Source organism: Bos grunniens, chromosome 2 (genome assembly GCF_055505025.1).
Source record: "Bos grunniens cultivar Pamir isolate PY7600 chromosome 2, Bosgru_T2T1.0, whole genome shotgun sequence".
NCBI lineage: Eukaryota > Metazoa > Chordata > Mammalia > Artiodactyla > Bovidae > Bos > Bos grunniens.
The window spans coordinates 130,090,246-130,108,324 of record NC_141166.1 but is presented as its reverse complement, the minus strand read 5'-3'; the positions used below and the strand labels follow the sequence as shown (position 1 = coordinate 130,108,324).

Sequence of the window (18,079 nt, the reverse complement as noted above, 5' to 3'; positions counted from 1 at the left end):
GATAGGATGTGATTGACTTATTGACATTGCACTGGACACTAGAACTTATTTGATTTCATTAGTGATGGTGGATTTTCACACAGCCATCCACCTTGCATGCCTCATTGCTGGTGACCTTATAGGCAATTTGAGGCACACTTGGCAGAGGGTTAGGAATCTAAGTGCGAACTGGAAGCTTTAGTCTTGTGCAAGTGTGTTCTTGTTTTTGAGATGATGTAAACAGAGTCGGTGGAGAAGGCAATGGCGCCCCACTCCAGTACTCTTGCCTGGAAAATCCCATGGAGGGAGGAGCCTGGTAGGCTGCAGTCCATGGGGTCGCTGAGAGTCGGACACAACTGAGCGACTTCACTTTCACTTTTCACTTTCCTGCATTGGAGAAGGAAATGGCAACCCACTCCAGTGTTCTTGCCTGGAGAATCCCAGGGATGGGGAGCCTGGTGGGCTGCCGTCTCTGGGGACGCACAGAGTCGGACACGACTGAAGTGACTTAGCAGCAAACTGATAACACAGCAGCGACATCATTGTTGCTTTTAGGAAAACCTCATTTAACCACTTACAAATGAATCAGAACAAACCACACCTAACCAAATTGTGGGAACAGATGCTGCCTCTCATTGAAAGCACCCAGATAACCCTTCTATCTTCTCCATTTTTAATTTCTTTCCACATTCTTTTACTTCCATTTTGAGAAGTGGCAATGTTTAGAGAAGTCTTCTAAGTTTCTTTTTTGCCATTGCCCTAATGCTCCCTACATATCTGCTGCTGACTTGAAATAAAAGCAAACGGTTTGTAGAATGACTTACCTTGGCTCACTTATTTAACCACTAGACAAAATACTGTCTGAACTGTTCCCACTTGAATTTTGCCATGTATTCATTAGCTTGATTACACACCATTTTTCAGAATAGTTGTTTACTGAAAACAAGAGTATCGCTGAAGACCCGAGGTACTTCAAATACAGTGAGTGAACGCTGAGATTGATGCCCAGCAATTCCTTCTGACTCTGCAGCCAGTGGTCATGCTGCCTATTGAAGTTAAGAGAAATTTTTGTTGCTAGTATCCCACATCATGAACACAATAAAATCTTCCAGTACATGCCTCGTCAGTGCTTACTCAATGGAATGGAGGTATAATTGAAAAGGGGGGCATCAGCATCATGGTTCACGTAAATTATAGACTGTATCGTTTTTTTGGCTTGGAAGCCCAACCACCATTTTCTAAACTGACACAAAACATACTTTCCCACAGAAACAAACAGCCTAATGTACAAGCAAATGCTTTTAACAGGAAACTGAACGCACTACACAGAGGCAAGGGAAGGTCAAATTAAACCCAATACATGAATAGACAATTTATACTGTGTATAGGGGAAATTTCACTTCAGAGATTGGGAGTGAGGAAATGCATTTTATAGGTCAGCAGAGTTGATCAGGATATAGTAATTCCAGATACACTTTGTGGAGAAAATGATAGGAATGCTTTTTGAAGAGGTGACTGAGCTGTAATTCAGAAGAACTGGACAACAAAAATAGGAAGGATCACTTTCCAAAGCTGCCATATCCAAAGATCCAGGTTCAAACTTGAAAAAAAAATCATTTTACTGACCTTGAATAATTAGCCAAAATGCCATGGCAAAACTGATATGATTCCTTGTTAAGAACCATGGAGTTTCCATGGTTTCTTCCAGGTCTATAATCTGCATTTTTCTTGAAAAGATATTATTTTACTTACGTAGCTAAGTATTTTTAATAATTTCTTCTTCTTTTTTTTTTAATCAGGAAAGGGACTTCAGGAAGTGACGCTGTAACAGACATACTGTTCACCCATGGTCCTCTAATAGTATAGAAACTATTCTAGGCAATTTTATCCCCAAATCCTGGCTACAGGAACAAGTTTGGAAGAACCGCAGCACCCTCTAGCCTGCATGCCTTCATAGCCTGAGGCTGGGCTTTCTCCTACTGTAGGAAATCACTGAGCTTTGATAGTGGGAGATATTCTTCACACAATATGTTTTCTTATCATTTGTTTATGTAACTTATAGACTTCAAAAGTGTTGTTCTCTCTTCAAGTTAAAGGAAACAATTTCTCATTTTAAGAAAATGAATTACACCACCCCCAAGACCTCTATTCCACTTATCTGATGTCCCTTGGCAGTTTTAATTTTTAAAACCTGATCTGTGGATATTTTGTCCCCACTGAGGGGCTTCCCTGGTGGTTCAGATGGTAAAGCGTCTGCCTGCAATGCTGGAGACCTGGGTTCAATCCCTGGGTCGGGAAGATCCCCTGGAGAAGGAAACGGCAACCCACTCCATACTCTAACCTGGAAAATTCCATGGATGGAGGAGCCTGGTGGGCTACAGTCCATGAGGTCACAAAGAGTAGGACACGACTGAGCAACTTCACTTTCTTTGTACCCACTGAGGACAGAATTTGACAGCAAAACTTCCTGATATATATGAAAACGTCACCGAGCTTATTATGGTCATATATTTGGAAAAGTAAATGGATGTGCATATCATATTAGGTGGAACCATATTGCATTTCTGAAAACTTTAAACTGTGTCTGATCTACAAAACTGGTTTTTTTTTGTTTGGTTCACCTTGATATCTAAAAGGATAGAGAAACTAGGGAGAAAACCAGGAACTGGGAGACATATGAGAGGTAGGCTTACTTTTCTCCACACATTCTTTGAAATCCAAGGATATTTTTTTATCATACTCAAAAAATTAATATAGACATTTTATTTTTTATTTATTTTTTTAATATAGACATTTTACAAAGAGAAATAAATGTGGTCATAAGTCTCAGATCAGTTCAGTTCAGTCACTCAGTCATGTTCAACTCTTTGAGACCCCGTGGACTGCAGCATGCTGGGCTTCCCTGTCCATCACCAACTCCCAGAGCTTACTCATACTCATGTCCATTGAGTCAGTGATGCCATCCAACCATCTCATCTTCTGTTGTCCCCTTTTCCTCCTGCCTTCAATCTTTCCCAGAATCAGGGTCTTTTCCAATGAGTTAGCTCTTCACATCAGGTGGTGAAAGTATTCGAGTTTCAGCTTCAACATCAGTCCTTCCAGTGAACACCCAGGACTGATCTCCTTTAGGATGGACTGGTTGGATCTCCTTGCAATCCAAGGGACTCTCAAGAGTTTTCTCCAAAACCACAGTTCAAAAGCTTCAATTCTTGAGCACTCAGCTTTCTTTATAGTCTAACTCTCACATCCATACATGACTACAGGAAAAACCATAGCTTTGACTAGATGGACCTTTGTTGGCAAAGTAATTGTCTCTACTTTTTAATATGCTGTCTAGGTTGGTCGTATCTTTGTCTAGATTGACTTATTTTTTCCTCTTCCCCCACAGTGCCCATGCTCTTCTCTCCTATGCCAGAGGCTAAATTTTTTAAAATTTATTATATGTTATAAGTATACAATATAGTGATTCAAAAATTTTATAGTTACTATAAAATATTTGTTATATTCCTCTGTCTGTACAATATATCTTTGTAGCTTATTTTGTACCTAATAGTTAATACCTTTTAATTCTCTACTCCTGTATTGCCCCTGGGATTCCCTGATAGCTCAGACAGTAAAGAATCTGACCACAATGCGGGAGACCTGGGTTCGATCCCTGGGTTCGGAAGATTCCCTGGAGAAGGAAATGGCAACCCACTCCAGTGTTCTTGCCTGGAGAATTCCAGGGACAGAGGAGCCTGGCGGGCTCCAGTCCACGGGGTCGCAGTGAATAGGAAACAACTGAGTGACTAAGCACACAGGCACATATTGCCCCTCCCTCCCCGCTCCTTACTGGTAACCACCCATTTGTTTTCTATGAGTCTATTTTTTTTAAAATTACATTCACTAGTTGTATTTTTTAGATACCATGTATAAGTAATATTGTACAGTATTTGTTTACTAAGCTAGCTGATAATCTATTATTTTCAAACATTTGGCAAATCACTGTTAGCAATGCATCCTAAGGAAATTTACCATCTGATTACAAATATCAAATTATAAATATACACACACAAGAGTTTTTATCATTTTAGGATGGTGGAAAATTTAAACAACATAGATAGGATCCTGTAAAAGTAGAATACAATGCTTTCTTCTATTGGAATACTATGTAGGCATTGGTGGTGGTGTTTGCTTTTAGTATGTTTTGTAATTTTTTTCTTCTGATAACCAGACATGATGTACTGGGTAAAAGGAAATGATGTATTGGGCTTTAGTAATATGGTGGTGAGGTATGTGGTGTAGGGGAAGGATTCTATAGCCCTGTGATTAGGGCTCAGTCTCTCAGTGAAGTTGTACCTCTGGACTGTGAACATCACAAGTGTTTCTCAGTTACGTGGGAGAGGATGGCTAGAGTGGGCTGGGGCTGGCTGGAGTATTTCCTTCCCCAGCCGGGTGAGTTAGGTTCTAATAACACTCCAAGGTGTCGGGGTCTGGTTAACTCTGTTTAACCTGAGGGCCGGCCTCGTTGCGAACGCGCTGACATATTTCAAATTAGGCCCCTTTCCCCAATCCTGCTGGAAACAGGACAGGGTTTTTCTCCAATGTTTACTATGCGAACCCGCTTGAGCTCCTGGAAACAAACCTCGCGATACTGCGGGGGCGCCCTCTGACTGGGCCCCTGAAGTTTTTTATTCTCAGCGCTGCCCACACTGAGCCTCCAGCTGTGCATCGGTTACAGCCCCGCTTTCCTTCCCTGCAGCTGTTTCCAGAGGGGCTGTCTGGTCTGGAGAGTCGTGACTCTGTATTTGCTGTCTGCCTCTCCAGTCTTGGGGGCAGAAGTTTGCTGCGTGTCCTTCCCCTTTTTTATGGGTCCAAGAAGATTGTGGATTTTTCAGTATGTATAGCTTTTTACTTGTTGTTAGGTTGAAAGGGCTATGGCCAAGCTCTTTATTTAAATGCAAAGCAGCAAATGGCTTGAAATTTGTTTCTCGGTGAAGGCACTGAGGTTCTTTCTAATGAACATTAAAGGTTATTACAGCCATTTTCAACAACACGGATGGGCCTTGAGGGTATTTTACTAAGTGAAGTAAGTCAGAGAAATACTGTACTTATGTGGAATCTTTAAAAAAGATTTTTGTTGCTGATGACACATAGCACTGGACCTTTATTTGGGTGGATTATTACTACCAAATCTAATTTTCCCAGGTCAGTTTGTGCATCTAACTTTTTCAAGGAGATTGAATTTTTCCATTAATTTTAGTCACATTTTTATTGTGTACAGTTTTAGTGATTTTTCAGTTTTATTTGGACGGAGCTTTCTTCTAAGAAAGTCTGCGTATTTCAGTTATCCTTAAACTGGTGTCCTATTATAATGAAGTGGGGTCCAGACCACACGGAGAGACAGAAGAAAGATGACGGGTGCACGAAAGCAGGTAGATGTGGCGGTGTGAAAATGACAGATGGCTACCTAACAGCTCCTGTTTTAGTGGGGGAGGAAAAGAACATCAGCTTTTGGAGAGAGAAGACTGTGTGATGTAGTTATTTTGGAGAGAGGTGAAGTCATCATATTAGCAAAGTGTGGAAGGACTGTTAAGTGTTCTTTTGAGATTTGTAGTCACGGATTTTAAGTGACACTAGCTGTGTATTTCCACCCCCACCCCCACCCCCCATTCCCTTACTAAGCTCAGGAGCATGGAAGACAGTTGACTTTCACCTGAGTTGGAGTTTCGCAAGGTGTTCCTGGCTGAGGGAGAAAGCATTACTCCCATAATTATGTCTTTTCTTCCTGGATTGTCAAACTTTTATTCATTGATTTTTTCCCTTTGGTATAAAATATGTCCAGTACCTATCATCTTTAAATAACACCAACAAATATAAAACAATATACAAAGAAACAAAACCTTTCTTTTACCAATTCCTCTTAAAAAGGCCATGTTACCACCCCATTTATCTGTTCCCTTCAACTCTTAACTTCTTAAAGGAATTTTCTATAGTCTGAGCTCCACTTCTCACTTCACATTTTTCCTTAACCCAGTCTAATCAGATCTCTCTCCCATCACTCCACAGAAATTGTGATTATCCCAGAAACAGTGACCACTACCATGCTAAATTAATAGTTCTCAGTCCTCATCTTACTTGACGTCTCAAGGCTTGACCACTTGAAACCCTTTCTCCTCTCCAATGCCTGGACACCACACGTCTTTCTTGCCAATTCCACCCTCATTTAACTGGAGCTCCTTTGAGATCTCCTTTGCATACATTTTAAATGTTGCAGATCACATTCTTGGGAATCACTTTATCTACTTTGTCTTTCTTAGGGAATCTCCTTTATTACTAAGGATTTAAATATTATTTATATTTCAGTCACCTCCATAAATAGATTTTCCAGTGTTGGAAAATCCTTGCGTTTCTAGATCCACCGTTGGTTATGATGTAGTGTTTTTTCTTGAGCATTGATGAGTGTTGTAGGGTAAGGGAGTTAGAGAATGCGAGGTTCAGAAAAAGGAGACCAGCACTTTACAAATGAGGTGAGATAATCACGATGATGTCATCACTCACCTACAGCCAGACATCCTGGAATGTGAAGTCAAGTGGGCCTTAGGAAGCATCACTACGAACAAAGCTAGTGGAGGTGATGGAATTCCCGTTGAGCTTTTTGAAATCCTGAAAGATGATGCTGTGAAAGTGCTACACTCAATATGCCAGCAAATTTGGAAAACTCAGTAGTGGACACAGGACTGGAAAAGGTGTTTTCATTCCAAACCCAAAGAAAGGCAATGCCAAAGAATGCTCAAACGACCACACAATTGCACTCATCTCACATGCTAGTAAAGTAATGCTCAAAATTCTCCAAGCCAGGCTTCAGCAATATGTGAACTGTGAACTTCCTGATGTTCAAGCTGGTTTTAGAAAAGGCAGAGGAACCAGAGATCAAATTGCCAACATCCGTTGGATTATCAAAAAAAGCAAGAGAGTTCCAGAAAAGCATCTATTTCTGCTTTATTGACTATGCCAAAGCCTTTGACTGTGTGGATCACAATAAACTGTAGAAAATTCTTCAAGAGATGGGAATACCAGACCACCTGACCTGCCTCTTGAGAAACCTATATGTAGGTCAGGAAGCAACAGTTAGAACTGGACATGGAACAACAGACTGGTTCCAAATAGGAAAAGGAGTACGTCAAGGCTGTATATTGTCACCCTGCTGATTTAACTTATACACAGAGTACATCATGAGAAACCCTGGGCTGGAAGAAGCACAAGCTAGAATCAAGATTGCTGGGAGAAATATCAATAACCTCAGATATGCAGATGACACCACCCTTATGGCAGAAAGTGAAGAGGAACTCAAAAGCCTCTTGATGAAAGTAAAAGAGAAAAGTTAAAAAGTTGGCTTAAAACTCAGCATTCAGAAAATGAAGATCAGGACATCTGGTCCCATCACTTCATGGGAAATAGATGGGGAAACAGTGGAAACAGTGTCAGACTTTATTTTTGGGGGCTCCACAATCACTGCAGATGGTGATTGCAGCCATGAAATTAAAAAACGCTTACTCCTTGGAAGGAAAGTTATGACCAACCTAGAGAGCATATTAAAAAGCAGAGACATTACTTTGCCAACAAAGATCCGTCTAGTCAAGGCTATGGTTTTTCCTGTGGTCATGTATGGATGTGAGAGTTGGACTGTGAAGAAAGCTGAGAGCTGAAGAATTGATGCTTTTGAACTGTGGTGTTGGAGAACTCTTGAGAGTCCCTTGGACTGCAAGGAGGTCCAACCAGTCCATCCTAAAGGAGATCAGTCCTGGGTGTTCATTGAAAGGACTGATGCTAAAGCTGAAACTCCAATACCTTGGCCACCTCATGCGAAGAGTTGACTCATTGGAAAAGACTCTGATGCTGGGAGGGATTGGGGGCAAGAGGAGAAGGGGACGACAGAGGATGAGATGGCTGGATGGCATCACCGACTCAATGGACATGAGTCTGAGTGAAGTCTGGGAGTTGGTGATGGACAGGGAGGCCTGGCGTGCTGCAATTCATGGGGTCGCAAAGAGTCGGACATGACTGAGTGACTGAACTGAACTGAATGGAATGAGGTGAGAAGGGGCAGCAGTCAGATTAGTGAGCTGCTGCACTAATCCAAGAAAAGAGTAAGTATATATAGGCATATATGTGGAAATCTACTGCCTTAATGGGGCCTATTCTTCTCCAAGGTTGTTCAGGTTAGTTATCTCTTAAAAGGCTGGTGTAAGGAATTCTGGAGATCGGCCAGAGGCTGGGACCAGCTGGGAGCTGGGCGTAATCAACCTTAATGTCCATTTTTTTTCTTCAGGTGAGAAGACCCCTTTGTTTTGCATAGAATGGTGGGGAGGATAGGAAGGGAGTTTTAACTCCAGGCTATTTTGAGCCTTGTAACTTTCCTTCAAGTGTAGTTTGTGAATATTTTATTTAGGAATTTTGCAACTGTATTTATCAATAAGGTTACCTTTAAAATTTTTTTTCCCATGGGAATTAAACTCAATTTTTCAAAATAAGCCCTATTTCATTTTACTGTCATTTTTAATAGTTGTGTGTATATACTGATTTTTGGCTACACCGGGTCTTCACTGCTGTGTGCAGGCATTCTCTAGTTGTGGCAAGCGGGGACTCTCTTTAGTTGTGGTGTGCGGGCTTCTCACTGCGGGGGCTTCTCTTGCTGGTGAGCATGGGCTCTTGAGCACCGTCTCAAGAGTTGTGGCACAAGGGCTGAGTTGCTCCTTGGCCTGTGGGATCTTCTGGGACCAGGGATCGAACCCATGACTCCTGCATTGTCAGGTGGATTCTTTACTACTGAGCCACCAGAGAAGTCCCCAAATAAGCCCTATTAAAAAAATTATTCCATATCGAAACTATTAGTTTTAATAGAACTTTTCTTTCTAGAAACAACAATAAAAGAAACAAAGCATTTATAAAATGTGGTCCTGAACAAGTCACTGTAAATGAATAAATGTATGTTTAACTTCCACTTCCTCCAAGCAGAGGCTGCTTGCTGTTTCTCTGCCTTGGAAACAGTGTGAAAAACAATCCATAAGCAATTTTACGGAAGGGCTGCCAAAGCCAAGCTCAAGCCAGTTGGATGTGGACACCTCTTAAAAGAATTTGGGGGAATCTGACCAAGGAATCCAAGTTCTATTTTTAGAACAGATACAAAGGTCAAGTGGTCTCTGCCAAGCAGCAGTGCCTCCTGAATCAGGCCCACCCTATGCTCACCTCTGCTAAGCTCCCAAATAAATCCTGATGCTTTCACTCCAGAGGAAGTGTTTTCTTTTTAGAGGTCAGTGTCCAGGGAGCTCTTTATGTGACTGAGTGAACACAGGCGCCACGTGGGTGTTTAAGGGTTGGAATCAAAGTATTTTCCTAATACCAGCTAGAGAGAATCCAGCTGTCAGTGGCTCATTTCTGGTTTGTCCTACTTCCCTACCATGCATTTGCAGACCTAGGACCACAGACTTTGCTATATCATTATAAGACCATCTGATGCCCATACTAACTTATGATTCACATTCTGTGCCTGGAAACGGCCCCTGTATTTAACCATAATTCCTACACAGAATCCACTGTTGCAATGTATTAAATACATGGTCACAAAACATGAATGGTCTGTAGAAGATCATAGTCTTTTAACCATAGTTATCACGTCTCACATTCACAGCCAGAATCCCCAAGGATTTTTTTTTAATTGAACAAAACTAGCAATAATGTAAAAGATACATACACACACGTCTTACAGAATTGTGCCCGGGGAAACTCCATTCGTTAAATGCCACTGAAGGTATATTTTGCTAAGTTGTTCCTCCAGCTGTTTTGTTTGGAAAATCTATCCCAGTAGGGCATGGCTGTTTATTGGGTGAACAGAAATGAGATCCTTGTTGCAACCAGAAAGTTTAAGTTCATAAAAAGGACCTGTAGAAACACTTAAGTGTTCTCAGGTTGTAGTAAACTTGGAGTGAAATATGAAACCAAACCAGCTGCAAAAAGTACATACCAGCCATCTCTTTGATGGCTAGCCTGGTACCCAGACGTGCAAACAGCTTCAGGACACTTAATTTGTTGGCCTCCTCCCATCTCGTGGCCTAATCTCACGATGTGTGAATTTCACAAAAGATTCATACCATTCTGCTAATTAGCTGTAGAGGATTTGCTCATACCCTTCCCAAATATGATCTTTTTAGTCTTGTAAGAGATGCTTACACATAATTGCAACTTGTTGGACGATGGAGGAGGACTGATTGGTGTTCATACAGGAGGAACCTGGAGAACCTAGATGCTGGGCATGCCGAGGAGGGAGATGAATTCCCAAAACACAAGCTTTAAGAACAACTTCTGAATGACTCCACTTCTGATAGTGACTGTAGTCTTGCTTGATGCTCTGAAAAATTTGCTCCGGCTGAAAGGCGCCCTGGATATGGAGCAGGGCCAGTCTGCTGCAGTGTGGGCGGTGGGCTCCGGTCCTCAGCGCGGAGTCGGGGCCCTGGACCGGAAGTTCTGCGGCAGCAGACGGGCGGCGGCGGGCAGCCCCACAGCTTTGGGGAATCAGCGCTTAGCAGCGCCGCCCGGGTGCGGACAAATCGCCCCGCAGTTGTGTCGCCAGGTGGCTGGGGACCAGGAGCCGGAGTGACGGGCTGCCGCCCCACTTGTGACTCTTTGGTGGAACTGGCAGGCAAGAGGGCTCCAGAGGTGCCTCCAGCTCCCGAATACGAGGTGATTTTAATAATTATGGCTAAAATGTAGTGTGATTAATTAGCAGTTGTAAAGTATTATGTGAACATCAAGCAGATAAAATAGTGGAATCAATGAAATCCAGTCTGTGAGATTTAAAGAAAAAGAAACGACAACTGTCATTTTATATTTTGATATCTTCTCTCTTAGTTTATAATTTTGAAACACTAAAAAAATACCAGACCCATGACCCCAAGTGTTTTAAGTGTGCTCACTTGTGTCCTACTCTTTGTGACCCCATGGACTGTAGCCCGCCAGGCTTCTGTGTCCATGGAATTCTCCAGGCAAGAATACTGGAGTGGTTTGCCACTTCCTACTCCAGTGGATCTTTCCAACCCAGGGATCGAACCTGTGTCTCTTGGATCTCTTGCAATGGCAGGTGGATTCTTTGCCAGTAGCGCCACCTGGCGCTTTTGAAGAGTTGATGCTTTTGAACTGTGTTGTTGAAGACTTGAGAGTCCCTTGGACTGCAAGGAGATCAGCCAGTCCATCCTAAAGGAGATCAGTCCTGGGTGTTCATTGGAAGGACTGATGCTGAAGCTGAAACTCCAATACTTTGGCCACCTGATGCGAAGAGTTGACTCATTGTAAAAGACCCTGATGCTGGGAAAGATTGAGGGCAGGAGGAGAAGGGGACAACAGAGGATGAGATGGTTGGATGGCATCACGGACTCAATGGACATGAGTTTGGGTGGACTCCGGCAGTTGGTGATGGACAGGGAGGCCTGGCATGCTGCGGTTCATCGGATCGCAAAGAGTTGGACACGACTGAGCGACTGAACTGAACTGAGTACCACCTGGAAAGCCTGTGTTAAGTGTGAGGAACCCTTTTTAACATAAAGTAGTTAACAGGCCTTTATGCAATAAGTTTATAACTAATATCTTTTAATGAGAAAATGCATCAGAAAACGTTGTATTGATTTATTACTTTACTTGAAGAAATCTATTTTCTACTGGTCATGGACTGTGCATGGCAGGTGTGGTGAAAAGGTGGATTCTGGAGTCAAGTGGCTTGGTTTCTAATTCTGCTCCATCCGTTTCTCAGTTCAGTTCAGTCACTCAGTTGGGTACCAACTCTTTAAGACCCCATGGACTGCAGCACACCAGGCTTCCTTGTCCATCACCAACTCCCGGAACTTACTCAAACTCATGTCCATCGAGTCAGTGACGCCGTCCAAGCATCTCATCCTCTGTCGTTCCCTTCTCCTGCCTTCAGTGCTTCCTAGCATAAAAGTCTTTTCCAATGAGTCAGTTCTTCACGTCAGGTGAGTTTCAGCTTTCAGCATCAGTCTTTCCAATGAATATTCAGGACTAATTTCCTTTAGGACTGACTGGTTGGATCTCCTTGCAGTCCAGGGGACTCTCAAGAGTCTTCTCCAACACCACAGTTCAAAAGCATCAATTCTTCAGTGCCCAGATTTCTTTATGGTCCAACTCTCACATCCATACATGATGTGAGAACATTCCCTCTCACAAAGGTAACAAAGGAAACCTCTCAGGATCTCAGTTCATTCATACTTAAATTGTGGAATAATAGTACTTATCTCCAAGAGTAGGCATGATGGTTTATTGGAATATATCATGATAAGCTTTTAGAAGTGTAACTGGCATAAAGTATATTGATTTAAAAAATAAAACACATTTGTCTTGGACTCAATTTTTTTTAGTTGACATGTAAAGTCCAGTGGGCTGGGAAACTTAGAGACTGAGATCTGAAGTCCTGGAGGTCAGGGACTGTGTTATTGGCCTGCATCCTCAGTCAACATCTGGTGAGTAATAGATGGCTGAGTGAATGAAATCAGAGGGATTTGGGCTTTGCTAGTGGTTTTGCCATGTGTGCGCAGCTGCCTAAGTCCCCTGACCACTTAACTGTAAAGTGAAAAAGCTTCATAAATTTGTTGTGAAGATAAAGTGAGTTAATGCATTCGAAGTACTTAGTGTCATACCTGGCACCTCCTGCATCAGAGACACGCAGGCTATTTGCAGGCAGTCAGACTGTGAAACTGAGTTTGAGTTGTGAAACAGTTTGTCAGCCTATTCAACTAGCCATCAATGTTATAGCTGGAGACCCCTGCCCAGGAAAGCAGTCTGTAACTTTACTGTTTCCTTACTTTCCCCTCTTCCCTCTGCTAACTAAATCAGAAAAAGAAGTTTCTAAGGCTTCTTTTGACTACTCTGGTGGGAAGACACTTCTGGATGCCTACCCAAGAGCCATTCCTTTCTTTCTCATTCCCCAGGTTGGTGGAATTAGGGGACAGATTGAATTTTTGTTCCCAATTCTTCATTCTCTCTAATAGAATTACACACCCATTAATGCACCTTTTGGCACATGACTTTCTAGCACTTTCCACCGGAATAGGCAGAGCGTATATTCTCGCCTAGTTTGTATTGGACTTGGCCAGGTGATTTGTCTGGCAAATGTAATGTTACTGGACAGGACATGAGCAGATCCTCTAAATGTGTTAGTATAAATTGTACCTGGCTTCTTGTGCACCTATCATTTGCCGTGAGAAGAATAAGCTATGTGGCCAGTAGTACCAGAATAAGAAGATACATGGAGCGGACGTGAAAACACACAGCCTACATTCAAGTCCAGTTGATCCTAGTCAAACCCAGCAGAGTCACAAATGACCTGTGTGTGTTCGTCTCTCAGTCGTGTCTGACTCTTTGTGACCTCATGGATTGTAGCCCACCAGGCTCCTCTGTCCATAGGATTTCCCAGGCAAGAATACTGGAGTAGGTTGCCATTTCCTGCTGCTGCTGCTAACTCGCTTCAGTCGTGTCCAACTTTGTGCGATCCCAGAGACGAGAGCCCACCAGGCTCCCCTGTCCCTGGGATTTCCCAGGCAAGAACACTGGAGTCGGTTGCCATTTCCTACTCCACACAAATGACCTACTCGATCATAATTAAGAAACAAATGCTTGTTCTTGTAAACCACTAAGAATGTGGGGTTGCTTGTTATCGAGCATTTTCACAGCAATAGCCAACTAATACAGGCAGCAGTCTGCCCAGTTCCAGGGGATGAATCATAATTGGTCTAAGCTAATTTTGTTATTCTTTTCAATACAGTTGATTTCCAGATTCTCTTGGAGGTAGGAGTGTCCAAATGACCCAGACTGGCCAAAGAAATTTGCAAAGGTATTTACAGGGGACTTCTGGAAAAGCTTTTTCCTCCTTGATAAAAGGCATGGTGGGGACTGGAAGTGATCTTTCCCTCTTCTTCTTTGCTTGAAAATTCAGTGGGCATCTTGAGACCATAAATCAAAAGACACAAAGATGTAAAGCTAACAGCTAAGGATCAAGGTTGTGCATACATGTTCAGTTGTGTCCAACTCTTTGTGACCCCATGAACTGTAGCCTGCTAAGCTCCTCTGTCCATGGGATTCTCCAGGCAAGAATACTGGAGTGGGTTACCATGTCCTACTCCAGGGGATCTTTCTGACCCAGGGATCAAACCCACACCCCTGGTGTCTCCTGCATTGGCAGGTAGTTTCTTTACCTTTGCACCATCTAGGAAGCCACACAGCTAAGGATGATAGAGCAAATAAAGTCTGGGCTCTTGATGACATGGCTTAGTGGTTGACCAACATCCATGACCGCCAATCTCTACATTCTTTGTTTAGTTAGATTTTCTGCTTCCCAAGGCACTCCTGACCTAGTATACTTGAAATAATGTCAGTTTAGTCATCCTAGGCACTGTTTCTCTGAGGTGAGTGATGAAAGAGAAAAGGGAGCTGTATGATTACAAGTCTCCTCACACAGATTCTAGAAAACTTTATTTACTAGGTTATTAGAACCTTGGCTTTGTCAAAGTGTTTCTAATAACAATGAAGTAGTTAGCTTATGGGTACCTGTAACCAAAAATGTTAGGGACTGATGTGGGTTTAGAAAAGTATATCCTGGCCACTGTTGCTGCTGCTGCTGCTAAGTTGCTTCAGTCGTGTCCGACTCTGTGCGACCCCATAGACAGCAGCCCACCAGGCTTCCCCGTCCCTGGGATTCTCCAGGCAAGAACACTGGAGTGGGTTGCCATTTCCTTCTCCAATGCATGAAAGTGAAAAGTGAAAGGGAAGTCGTTCAGTCGTGTTCGACTCTTCACGACCCCATGGACTGCAGCCTACCAGGCTCCTCCGTGCATGGGATTTTCTAGGCAAAAGTACTGGAGTGGGGTGCCATTGCCTTCTCCAGGCCACTGTTGGAGACACCTGTATCAAATGGCAATTTCTGAAAAGGAAGCCCAGTCCACAGTGCAACCATATAGTAAGAGCGTCTCTTGGAGGGTTGCTAGGAGTGAGCTGTCAAAGGTGTTCAGGAACTGTGTGGTGCGTGTGATTCCACCATCTTCAGTTTGCACTGAGTGTATCCTCAGTGTGAATTTGGAGTTTGTGTGAATTGCTACTAGATGAAGGGGGAAGACTGCCAATGGGGTATTACCTGCAAGACTTTTTCTTGGTTGAGATGAATGAAGAGTTAAATACATGAACCAGGGAACTTGATGCCTACACAGGTCATTCTTAGAAAAACCCTCTATGATGTTGAAGTCTGTTCATTTTATGAGTAGTGAGGCAAATTGTTCATACAGGCAGTTTGAACTCTTTACAAAGTCAGTCTCAAAGGGAGACATAAAACAGAATGCCTTAGTCAGGAAAAAAAAAATTCTTGGTGCTATGCTCCTGCAGAATTTCTCAGTGTTGGAATGAGCATCTGTGAGGAGCGGTGCAGCCTCCAAGCCAGCTAGCCGCATGAAATCAGCCTGTCCAATTAGTGCTTCCCTTTTAAACTGGCTGTCAGATCTAACCAGCAGGCATGTCCACAGGGAGGGGAAAAAAGACATATAATGAACTTAAGAGCACAGTAAAAATCCTTGATGACATTTTTCCTTCTTTGGTAAAAAATGTCTTTCTCTGATTTATGTAAGAACCTCAAGGGCACAGGACATACCTGGCATTCTATGCTCTTTACTGCTGACCGTGGGAGTAATTGCTTTCAGTACTTGCAAGATCCCAATATTAAGAGCAATTGGAATGTGTTCAGAGAGTACTGGAAACAAGGGCAACCAGCCATCATAAACTGGACACTGAATTTTGGAAACCCGACTCCTTCAGCAAAGTGTTTGGTGACCAGGAAGTAGATCTACTAAACTGTAGGACTGTTCGAGTTGCTGTAACAAAATACCATAGACTGGATAGCTTAAAAAAACCAAACATTTATTTCTCACAGTTTTGGAAGATGGGAAGTTCAAGGTCAAGGCGCCAGTAGATTTGGTATCTGGTGAGGGTCCACCTCCTTGTTCATAGGTGGCTGTCTTCATGTGTCCTCATGTGATGGAAGGGGGTGGTGGAGCTCTCTGGGGTCTCTTTTATAAAGACACTAATCCCATTCATGAGGGCTCTGCCTTCAAACCTAAGGCCCCACCTCCAAATACCATCACACTTGGGGATTAGGTTTCAACATACAAATTTTGGGAGGACACAAACATTCAGGCTATACCAAGGAACGATGAAATCGTCACAGAAGCCACAGTAGGATACTTCTGGAATGGATTTGAAGATTTTCCAAATCTCTTGGAAAATGAAAAAGAATTAATGATGTTGATACTTAAGGACTGACTATTGGGGAAGTTCAGAGATGCCATGTCCTCCAGCTTTGATGGCCAAACCAAAGCCAGCATCCTGTTACTTGAGTATGCAGGGTGAGCTGACAATTGAATTTTGTCTCTAGGCTGCCTAACTACTTTATTTGCTCAGACTGAGGTCCCATAATGGGGTCCATAATGCTTATGGATTAATTACTCCAGAAGATTAAAAATGTGGAGCAATGTCTTTACTGAGACATCAGATACGGCTAATGTTCTGGTCTATGTGGGAATTCTCAAAGGACAGTGTGACCAGGAAGTCCTTAAAGTTGTGCAAGATGGAAATTCTCAAGAACTCACAATAAAGCAATTTATTGGAAGAGAAGCCAGGAGCCTTCTGGCAAATATATGTTAATTAAGACATGAAAAAGATATGAAGATATGAAGATTCTTTAAAAAGGCATCAAAAGAGAATGTTCAAGAAAACCCTGCAACCATGATCTTATCAGTGATTAGAGCTGGTATTTAGATTGATCACTAAGAAAATATCTTCATAAAAAATATGGAACTCAAGGCTGGGCTATTATACAGTTTATACAGTTCCTAGAGATGTGGCATTTATCCCAGCTGGAATTACATGCAAGGTTCATAACTTACATAGTCACATCAAAGTGTTTGAAGATTTTGTTTCTCCAGAGCATGTTAATGCTTCTGACTAACTAGGAATTCTGGTATTTGTCACAAACTTATACTAATCATGAAGATAAATTAAGGTGAAGAATGTTATTTACCACAGAGTGAAAGATGCACTTGCTATACTGAAGACCAGAAAATCCAGTTTGGACAAACCCTAAGGGTCCCAGAGATGCCTTAACTCCTGCACAATGAAGATAAACCCTTCAGGCAGGATTCCCCTGGACCTTGAAAGTCATGTTACTTCATCCTTTTTAAAACCTACCCAACTTTTGAAGAATACATAGACCTACCCTGTCTAACATATTTCTAGTGTTTATAGACACTAAATGTATATATGTAATTTCTATTTAAAGAGCATGCATTCTTAAACTGTGACAAAGTTTTTACTAAGTACTTAGTATAAAGCTTTTACTAAGCTGTAAAAACAAAACTTATCAGCCCGGGAGCACTGTATTTGGATTGTGTTTTGCTTTGTGTCTGTCTGATTACTCCCTCCTCTGCCCTTGAGTGAAGAATAGTGAAGATGCAGTTCTCATTGTATTGCATAGGATTGGCATTATATAGAATTATAGAGCAGAAATGAAATAATTCTTGGAGTTAATCATCATTGTTTAATAAATTTTTTTATTTAAATAAAGCTTCGATAATTTTAAATGCTAAGCATTTGCATTAAACTATTCATATAATTTAAAAAATTATACAGGATACCTTTGCTTAAAAAAAAGTGATGCAGCATTAGAACATGTAAGGCATAAGCTAAGGGGGTTACAAGGAGAAATAGATGAATCCATTATCATAATTGGAGATTTCAGTGTCCCTCTATCAGAATGGACAGACCCAGAAGGCAAAAAAGCAGTAAGGACATAGTCGACCTCAATCAGTTGAACCATAGTTGAACCATCAATCAACTGGATATAATAACATCTACAGACCACTTCATCCAACAATAGTAAAATATACAAGGACTTCCCTGATGGTCCAGCGGTAAGACTGTGCTCCCAATGCAGGGATCCTGGGCCTGGTCAAGGAACTAGATCCCACATGCCACAACTAAAGATCCTGCATGTGGCAGTTAAGACCCAGCACAGCCA

At 42.2% G+C, this 18,079-nt stretch overlaps 1 pseudogene; it reads left to right on the top strand.

Moving 5' to 3' along the window:
- The first annotated feature begins 10,324 nt into the window (after window positions 1-10,324).
- LOC147378731 (lysine-specific demethylase 3A-like) lies at window positions 10,325-17,146 on the top strand (annotated as a pseudogene).
- Window positions 17,147-18,079: the final 933 nt, after the last annotated feature.